At 36.7% G+C, this 10,121-nt stretch overlaps 2 protein-coding genes across 5 annotated transcripts in view; one reads left to right on the top strand and one right to left on the bottom strand.

Annotated features, from left to right (window-relative positions):
- The window catches only part of LOC110068444 (uncharacterized), a 29,324-nt gene extending 24,872 nt beyond the window's left edge, over window positions 1-4,452 (bottom strand). Inside the window, exons 1-2 of one of the 3 annotated variants that reach the window (XM_089286336.1) lie at window positions 4,187-4,452; window positions 2,093-2,193 (exon numbers count right to left, since the gene is read on the bottom strand). The gene's annotated coding sequence lies outside the window, so the exon portion shown is untranslated. Of the gene's footprint in view, window positions 1-2,068; window positions 2,194-4,186 lie in introns of all 3 variants that reach the window. The other 2 variants (XM_089286333.1, XM_089286335.1) reach the window with 2 other exon arrangements.
- Window positions 4,453-4,685: 233 nt separating this feature from the next.
- LOC110068441 (tubulin polyglutamylase TTLL7-like) overlaps window positions 4,686-10,121 on the top strand; it is a 52,455-nt gene continuing 47,019 nt past the window's right edge. Inside the window, exons 1-3 of one of the 2 annotated variants that reach the window (XM_089286348.1) lie at window positions 4,686-4,942; window positions 5,026-5,236; window positions 7,603-7,669. The gene's annotated coding sequence lies outside the window, so the exon portion shown is untranslated. Of the gene's footprint in view, window positions 5,237-7,602; window positions 7,670-10,121 lie in introns of both variants that reach the window. The other variant, XM_089286347.1, reaches the window with a different exon arrangement.

The following is a 10,121-nucleotide window of genomic DNA, read 5'->3' on the forward strand; positions in this document are numbered from 1 at the left end:
TGGTCAGCAGTTACTGAATGAACGAAATTTTCAATATGGCAGGTGACGACACATCGTGAACGTCAATTTTGTCTTCCACTGGTATCAATATGATCTACTCTCCTGAAAATATGGAGCTAACGAATGGAAAACAAAAAGTTTTATTTGATTATAGAAGGGAAAGCTATGGTGTACTGTATTTAACGTTGAGAAACTTGAGTTGCTTATTGCTTGACCGAAAATTGTTAAAAATATTCTTGCTGCCCGTGGTAGGGTATGGATATTTTCTGGAATGATCCATTTACCTACACTTTTTAAGAAAAGGTGCATTAAATCAAGGTCAACAAAATGAAAGCAAGGCTATTTGCCGCCCAAAATCTCAATGGTATATGCAGGACACCCAGTATGTGCACAGGTAAGAAAACCAAATTAGGAACGGCGTTCTATGAACTCTAATAATTGTATAACCAACACATTGTGTTAAGGTTACTTCCCACCTTCGCGGGTGCCCTTCAAGAAAAAATTGTACGCGCGCCAGTTTCAATAAAACTCCAACAAACTATATATCATAAGAAAGCTTAATAAATGTACTATACGAAAAAAAAATACTATTTTAGCAATGTTTTCTTTTAGGAAGTGTCACGAGGCGGTAAGGCGAGAAACGACCGAGGCTTCTTCTATTGAATTTATCGGGTATCAGATTCCACAGTAGGAGCAAAATGGCTGCACAGTCTTATTCACAAGCCATCAATCAACAAAAGTTTGTTGGGCTTTTTCAATATTCTGATTGGTTGTCTAGATATCCACTTCTAAAGTTGGAGTAGCTAAAAATATGAGACGAGTTGCGTAAATGGACGCCACGGGAAAAATGTGTTAAATATCAAAATATCCTGACACAATTTGGTTTGTCATTATCTCTGGAATGTTCTGGCGAAATTTCACGAAAATCCGCCAAATCTGCATACCCTATAAATTCACTCAAAGTGGAGTATTCCTCCAAAAATCAAATGCGAGATTTTAGCTTGTAAAGGTTTGTAAACAACTCGTGCCACGCCCGGAGATTATCACACCTAATGAAACCGCAAACCAATGGAACAACAGGACCTTCTTAGCGTCTATGACAAAAGATCAAGATTTCCCAGGAAAAGCATCACATTGCAACATGTTTTTTTTTTTATCTCACTCAGTGGAGTTCAATTCAGGATGGCGATGTAATATAATGGGCAAAGACGCCAAAGGCAAAGGCAAAGGCAAAACCCGCAACAAAAAGGTTTAAGGCGGAAAATGTGCCCCTGAAAAACAAGACGTTAAGGAATCGACGGACAGCTTAAGAAATACCCTTATTGCTGAAATGAGTTCCCTTAGGTGGGTTTCATTTTCTTCATCACTTCCGCCAGATTCCGACGAAGAATATTGTTTGCAGCCTGCACTGACATTGACTTTGATTTTTAAGCTACTTGCTCCAAGGATATTCGAACGCTCCGGATCTTCAGCAGATGACGAGATTGTCGAAGGCTAAGCCAAGGTTTTGGCAAGGTTTTCTTTTCTTTCCTTGACAATATGGAGCTTTTTCTTTCTTCTTTGGGGCGGTTTTTTTCGTTTCCTTTACGCAAGGACTTTTTTCTGCTTTTGAGTTTTCCATAGGAGTTAGCGTAAAGAGTCTCCACATGGGAATTCTTGTCAAGTGCGTGATGTAAATAAAAATTTGCAAATGACATGAAATACGAGCAGTGAGGGTTTGCCGCGAAAACTTCCCCAGGGTTCTCGCCCGTTAACAAGATTGTGACACCTTCCTAGTTTATTAACTTTATAGCTCAAAAAGCGGCCGAGTTATTTAGAAAAAACGTATTTTCAAATAATTATTTGAAACGTATTTTCTAATAATTATTTTCAAATAATTATTTGAAAATACGTTTTTTCTAAATAACTCGGCCGCTTTTTGAGATTTTTGATGTTTTTCTTTTGGAAACACTAGATAAAATGACGAACTTAAATTTTGTCAAATAAAAGAAAAAAAAAATTTTTTGGCCTCTGAAGGTGGGAAGTAACCTTAAGTTAATTACGTGTCTTTAATTGTGATTTTAAATACCTAAGAATATGCAAAAAGTCTCACCAGCAGTAGTTACAATACACACTTCTTAGCATCTTGACTGAGCAATCACCAAAATCTTACAGGATCTCATTTCTTGCATTAGTATATTTCCAAAGAGAAAACTGAAAAATATGAAAGGAAAACATTATTAATATTAAAGACTGAGAAAAAATAACAATGTACTGTACATGTATAGCTGCAGTTATTATGACCATGGATATACCCAGAAGTTTTTTGAGTTTTGTACAAAACATATTGTTCAACAATACACAATGTTTTTCTTCTTTAGAATTTCCTCAAAAAACTATCAATGTACATTTTCAATGATCCAAGTTTGCATCTCTTTCTGCTGTGCGTATGCATTGCACCTAGATATACCTAAGAAAAACCTATGCACATTGCAAAGTCCTTAAGGTGATTCCTTAGTATTGCATTGCGCATCCCTACTGCGAACAATTTTCACGTCATTAGCACGTGCGCACACAAAACGTAAGAGATTTCCCTCAAATTAAGCTTGATAGCGAAATAAATACTCCTTTTCTCTAAAACGAGCACGGTGACCTCCACTTTTTATTTCATAATTTCAATGAGAACAATATCCTCAATAACTGAGAAAGAAATTAGCAGAAATCTAAGGCTACTTTTTTGGCAAATGAAATAAATAGTGCATGTCCAAATTATGTTTCCTTTGAAGGATAATAAAACGCAGGGTATTTGAAGACATTTTTTGTGGGACATAGCTGAATAAACAATCACAGAAAGTCAAACTCTGTGTGATGTAACACGCTGCATTGAAAAATAATCAAGCTTATTTGTTGCAAGCGGAGATCACTAAAAGTCACCTTAAAAACCGTATTTGTCAGCATTGTGGCGTGAAAATTTTAAGAAAACTCTGAAGACAAAGCTCAGCGAGATCTTAAATTAAATTTTTCTTATATCTTTTATTTTTCTTCCTTTCTATTTTTTTTTAATATAATTAGTGTACTTCATACATAATATATAACAAGTGTACTTTGTACTTATCTCACTTCATGTATTATATTGTTCACTGAAAAACCTTTTAAGGAGTGTACAATAAAATTTTATCTTATCTTATCTTCTTATCTTACCCCCTCTTTTTATTACGTTTTTAATATCTCCTTGTCCTGCAACAACAGCATACCAAGTTTCATCAGAAATCTATGGCGGGTTCTTTTACTAAGGAATCACACCTTAAGATCCATTATCAAGCTCAACCACTTTTCCAGGCTGATGCCCTTAAAAATTACCTCCATGCAATCTTTGTTTTCTAGTGGAATTTTGGCCAGTGAAATTAGCCACTGCTCTTAGCTTTGCTAGATTGTCCCTGCATACATAAATGTTTTCTAATGGTAATATGATCTGAATCAAGTTTCCAGCTCGCTTTTACCAGGAGATAGGAATATTGCCTGTTTGCTCACGATTTGTGTAAAATGAAGACTACAGATGAGCCCCAGACAAAAATGCAGGCTGGTACAGATTGAAATAACTAAAAAAGCCACCTATACTTTTGTTACTTTAGCCTTAGGAACAATGAGAGTGTTCTTTGACTACTGATCTGAATTAGACTGCGAGCAGTCTCTTTCTTTTCCTAGCGTTTTCCTTGCGTTTTTGAGTTTCGCGCGCGGAGGATTTCAGGAACAAAAACCGACTGCTCGTAGCTAGTCTAAACCTGAATCAAAAATGTTGTGACGTTGCATGTAAATATTGTTTATTTTCTGAAACGGATTGATGACATCAATACGAATGGGAATGAATTCTTTCAGTACTACCAAACAGCTGAAAGTGTGTATTTTTCTCTAGATTCTGCAATAACAAATGTATGGTCTGTGGTCTGAACGAGTACATGAGACTCATTAATTTCCCTCATGGAATGTACTTGAAAGTGAAAGTGATTAATCATCATTTCCTTTATGATTCGCTCCTAATTTGTTTAACTCCTTGCTCACTGCACGTCTACTGCAAACAAAAACTTAATCGCTACAATGTAGTCCACGTTTCAAAGATGAATTCATGACATTACGAACAATCCTTACTACATACCAATCTACAACAAAGATTTCTTTCAGCACGCACAACCTAACTCCGCTTACGTACCTTCGAGGAATTTGATGATCAGCGTGTTACCGCACTACATGTTGATCGATGACATCGGTGAATACACGATTCAACCCATGATTGCAAGTTTCAAACGGCTTAACCCAGCGTATACGGTATGGAAAGGACGTTAACTGGCGAGGCTGCGGCGGCAGGGAGTAGAAGAGGATTAACAGAATGAAGAATGACACGGAATGTGGTGCCACCTAGGACTCCTAATATGGCTGGTAACCCGATAACTTGTCGTAATTATCGAACAATAATAACTGTGTGCCAGTCCGATTCTAGAAGTTCTCGACTTGTCAGACAAAAGAAAATGTTTCGACATAAGTTAAAAACGCAAGTCTATAAGGGAAGATACAAGGAATAATTTTCTCTTTAAGTTTATGTACTCTTTGTATGGTTCCAGGTCTTGACACAAATACAGAACAGTCCAACAACAGGACTCTTCTTTCCAGACTTCCGCGTTCGTTACACCACGTTACGTTACGTTAGCTTGTTGCTAAGGTGAAGACCTCACGCTACACCCATCATCAGAATAGACCAAATACCACATACGAACAAATCATCATTCAAGAGGTTTTTTTTCCACATCAAGTTTTCAAAACCATTTCCATGGAGATGACAAATTGGTACTTTTAGCACCACAATGTGTTAATAATGCGCGAAAAGTGTAAATTTGGACATCTCCTCTGCGAGCAAAGGCAATTTTGCCATACTGAGATTCCGCTGTCGTCTCGTACGCCATTGCAATCGGTAACTATGGACGATTGTAATCATGATTTAGCTGAAAACGCGGCTGCCATGGCTAAAGACCACTTTAATTTACTTCATTCAAGCACTCTGGACGTGAATGATGGTTCTGATCATAAAGGAAAAGAAATCGAAGACGAAGCATCTATAATAGCTGAGGATTGCGAAGACGAAGAAACTCAACAACAGCACAGACAAATATGGATCGCAAACGCATGGTAAACAATTCGAACAAAAAAAAGCCTGTTAGGAAACGCCAGGTTACAGCTAAAATAGCTGCAACAAAATACGAAATTGGTGAGTAGAAATTACATTGTACACTGTTACCAACCATGTAAATCCACTGTAAGCTGTAAGGAAAGCATAATGTATTAAATGTCGATCCGATACCTAAATGGTCATGCGTTACTACCAAGGTTTTAAATACTATCGCTACATTTGTTGACCAAGATGCTTTCATAAAGTTCAAAGATACGTTCTTCAAAGATTCGTGTTTCGTGTCATCCATTTTCGTCAATTGTACGGATGATTTTGATTTTTTGAGATGTAATAATCGTCGCCATTGCCCTCATTGTATTTGCGGGTTGCATTAGAATAGTAAACTTCTGTTTTTTAAAAGAGCTTAATTATGTCTTTGTCTTCAGAATGCAGTCTATGGGGCTTTAGATCATTTTTCCATTACTTCAAATTTGCAAATGATCGATGAATCATGAAATTACATGATTTTTTTTCGTTCAATAAACTTAACATGTACTAAGAACATTTTACCCAAACAATTTATAATTAACTGCACCGACCTTCATTGTGTTTAGTAATGGATGCAATAACACAGCGATAACCAAATAGTGTCGGTTTTTACCAAAAATAATTATGCAAGATCAACAGATAATGAAACATCAAATTACATGTCATTGTTAATTAATAATAAATAATGAAGACTCTAAAAAGTAGAGGTTAAACAAAGATGACAAGAATAGTATATATCATCAACAGATCTTAAAACAAGTTTAATAAAATATGTTGACATGCATTAACACCATTTCTATAATAGCCTGAATTAGAATATCAAAAAATTCCTCAAAATATTTTGATTGGCAGAAAGATTATTTAGTTCAGACAGTGCCAAGTTCCAACAGTTCTTCTGATCGGGTCCCTTAAATTAAAAAGCATCTTTGTGGAAATTAATTAAGGGATCTAAAATTAGCAAATCTGCCCGTTGGCCTGTTAGGCTCTGTGATCAGATGGCTAGAAAAATATGTAAGAAAGAAAGATAATATCATTAAGAATTGGTGATTGCCCATTTCTGACCTCATGCATGTTATGACATTATTTTATTAATTTATTTGTTAAGTAAATTACTTTGTGAAATTTTTTCCCATGGTTCGTAAAATTTGTCTTCAGAGTGTATGACAAGAGATGATTTCAATAGGTTGGTATTTAATTATTGTAATCATATAATAATATTTATTATTTTTTTATTAATACATACTCACATAGTGACTTCCATGTAAATTAAGTGACTTTTACTGGAGAGAGAGTAAACTAAATTTTATAAATTATATATAATTATAATGCACTGCATTGTGTAGAGCAGGGTGGAAGTATGATAATTGTAATTGGAGACACAGACGGTGGTCAAATGGTCTAAGTACAGTCTAGGTTTGAGCCTTGGTCAAATTAGGCTAATTCATATTCTGGTCAGTGTAAAACTCAGACTGCGGACTGCAGACTGTGCCCAGACCAGGGATAGAATGCAGACTGCGGACCAGGAGTAAAATGCCAGCCTGTAGACTTAAGTATATGCTATGTTATTTCCATCATGGAGTGCTCGCCACAAACAGCGATATTCAGGCTACTCTGACAGGTAGTGAAAGTCTGCACTCTGGCAAGCCTAGTTAGCCTGCACATCACTCAGGTTAGCCTAAATAATGTTCTGGTTAGCCTGTTTACAGTTCGCTTTCAATGATAGAAATGGTAACACAATTCAGTTATAAAGTCTTTAGTGTGCAGTTTCTTTTTTTTTCCTGGTCTGCAGTCTGCATTTTACTCTCAGTCTGCATTTTATCCCCGGTCTGCAGTCCGCAGTCTGTGTTTTACACTGACCATTCCATAGTCCCAGTATTGGACTGGAACTTAACAATATAGCTTGCAATGAAGGTTCATATGGGGGAATATCAGTAAATAAGATTACGGGTAATGTAATTTGCATTTGAAAAGACTCCCTGCATTAGCCTTAGTTGTATTAGCTAAGCTCTAGTCCAGTACCAAGGAAACAAATATTGCCTCTTAAAAGATCATTGTGTTGTGGTCTTTGGCAAAACACTTTATTCTCATAGTTCTTCTCTCCACCCAGTACATGTACGAACAGATACCAGTGGATTGTTGAGGCAAACTGACAAAATGCAGGAGAGTAAGCTTGCAATGGACAAGCAAGCAGTAATTTAACTCCTAAGCACATGTAGCCTATTCTTGCTACAGAAACTGGCATTCAAATTTATCCTCAGTTATGAGTCAGTTAAGCTTAATGTTTTATTGCATGGGGATTTTTTTTGACTCAAAATAGTTTTGTTGCAGTCTGTAGCCTAATTTGGGTAAAACACATGATGTATATATGATACATTTAATTTGAATGTTCAATTTTTTATATATCTTATTTTTTTCAGTTTCCTCCTCAGTTCAAGTGATTCAGGTGGTCCAGTGGAAAGGATCAAATAAATAAAATCCTTTCAGGTATTTAAAGGCACTCAGTCACAGTATTTTGAGTTATTTTGGCCACATACAAAATTACGTTTAAATGGTAGGAAACCTGAAAATAACAGTTTACTAAGATAGAAAAACACCAGAGAGATAATGATAAACCATAAAGGAACAAGGATGGCTAAGGATTGGGAAGATTACCACAGATGAATGAATTTGAAAAATCGAGGCTAAAACTTTTCAATATGTGCAAACCATGATGTAGCTCCTTTAAGTCAACTAAATTAGTTGAAGTTTGTTTGTTTTTGCATAGCCGTATGCATATAATGACCAAAGACAATTGTTTACATGTACATTATTATGTCTGAATTTATGAATATCATGTCAAATTTAGGCAAAACGTTTTCACCTGCCCGCAGGCAATACCTGGCAGGCAGGCTGATGCTGCTCATGAAAACCCAGGGTGGCTTCCGTTAAGAAGGGTTGGGGCAGACAGCCCATTAGTCCCTGGCTACCAGCTGATACCAAGCAGGACCCCTGAGATCTAACCCCAGGGGGTGGGGTGGCTCATAAAGAGAGGCATTTTTGTCAGTAAAACTGGTCATTTTCTTCGCAGAACAGCCTTGGACCACCATGCCCTGCAGGCTGAGGGGTCAGCAGTGCACACCAGCCAGCTACACACAAGCAAGGTGGGTGAGTAAGCTGTGTAGTGACAGACTGCCTGTGATTGATTGAGTGAAAAAGCCTGTGTAATTTCTTGGAAAAGTGGCAGGATGGTTGTGTTGAAATTGACATGGTTTTCATTAATCCAGACATAAATGCCTCCTGTTGTTAATGTGCACGTCCTGTGAATGGTTTAAACGCCATGTGCACTCTAGTTTTGACACTGATGTAATCTCCTATGCTACCAAGTACGTGACTAAATGACAGCAAAATTTTTCAGTGACAAACTCAAGTTTAATGTCAGGAACACAAGGACAGAACCACATCGCTAACCACTAACTGTTAACGTCTTCCAGCTGCTTTGTTATCCATAGAAAATTTTATATTATGAAATGGAAATGGCAAGCCTATTACTGTATTTTGGCTAAACCAGAGGAGAGCTGTCAGAGATGATTAAAGCACTGTACGTTGCAACGATTTTGTTATAATAAACATACCAGAAGTGGTTTTATGTTACCTGCATTTAACTTAAAGATCTTCATTAAAGTGCTTCCTTTTCTGTATGTAATGGGAATTGTAAGGACATCTGTGAAAAAAAAAATTTCTTTCTTCTTTCAGAAAAATGCTGAACTCAGCAACTTATTTGAGATTCAAGGCTAATAATCTTGAAAAAAAAAATGCATGGCTACCCCCAGTTTTCTTTGTGGATTCCAATAGCCCTTGCTAAGATCTGCTTTTTCTATATTGTCCTAAATTGGGGAAAAGACCTTTGTATGTAGTAGGCACCGTCCTTAAAACAAGTTATAAAAGCTTAGAAACACTCTGTACATAAGTCGAAGTGATGAGACTGACTGGCTGCCTCATCTCTTGCAGTTTATATTATTTTACATTAAGACACATCCGGTTAACTTAAACACTACATGCATGTATGCATAGTCCTTATGGTGTCTGTTTAAATGGGGTCAGACTGTTTCTGCTAGTTATAGACTATCTGTCAACCAAAATGCTTTGCAAGGGTTTGTTTTTGATTTGAGATTCGATTCCATTACTGAAGAAAGCATCAGAAAAATTGAAAGAATTTGGGGCATTTGGCAGATTCAAATTTAATTTAGTGGTAAAAATGGGTATATCATACATGTACATTTGCTTTACATGCCATTTGGCTTAGAACTACTGTATTTTGAAACTCTGACCTCGCTTTGTAAGGTGACAAATGACAACAAGAAATTAAAGTTACTGCTGAGAATTGAAACAACTCCATAAAATAAATTTGCTTCTTTTTTTCTTTCACGAGACCAAGTAAGAGGGACTGTCATTCCACCAAAACTCCCGCTTGACATTTCAAATTTACACAACCCTGACCAGTTTCAAGCTAAAGTTTAGACAGTGTACACAGCCTCTTATGCGTGCAGCTCCTCCTAGGAGGAGCTACACGCTCAGTAGTTTGACTGCTTTGAAGGGAACTAGACTAATCAGGTGATGGCTGTTCTTTCTATGTTTAGACACAAAGTGCTACTTGCAAAGAACAATCACAGGGTTACCAATGGACAGAGTGTGTGTGGTGTCCAACAAGATTACCGTGATACCAGCAGCAAAATGTGAAGTTGTTAACTGCTGTTTTGATCATAAACTAAACCAGTGCTACAAGCCAAAGAAATTATAATTTATGTCTGTTTAACAAATAGATTCCATACCATGTTACTGTGCATCTGTTCAATATTAGTATAAATCTACTAGCGTTCTATTAGGAATGCCGTTCTCCGATTGGCTATGCTATTCGCTACTATTCTCTTGCAGATATAGTGAGTAGCCTAGCAGTGTG

Source organism: Orbicella faveolata, unplaced genomic scaffold (assembly GCF_042242905.1).
Source record: "Orbicella faveolata isolate gen_17 unplaced genomic scaffold, um_ofav_v1 contig_14, whole genome shotgun sequence".
In the NCBI taxonomy this organism is placed as follows: Eukaryota; Metazoa; Cnidaria; class Anthozoa; order Scleractinia; family Merulinidae; genus Orbicella; species Orbicella faveolata.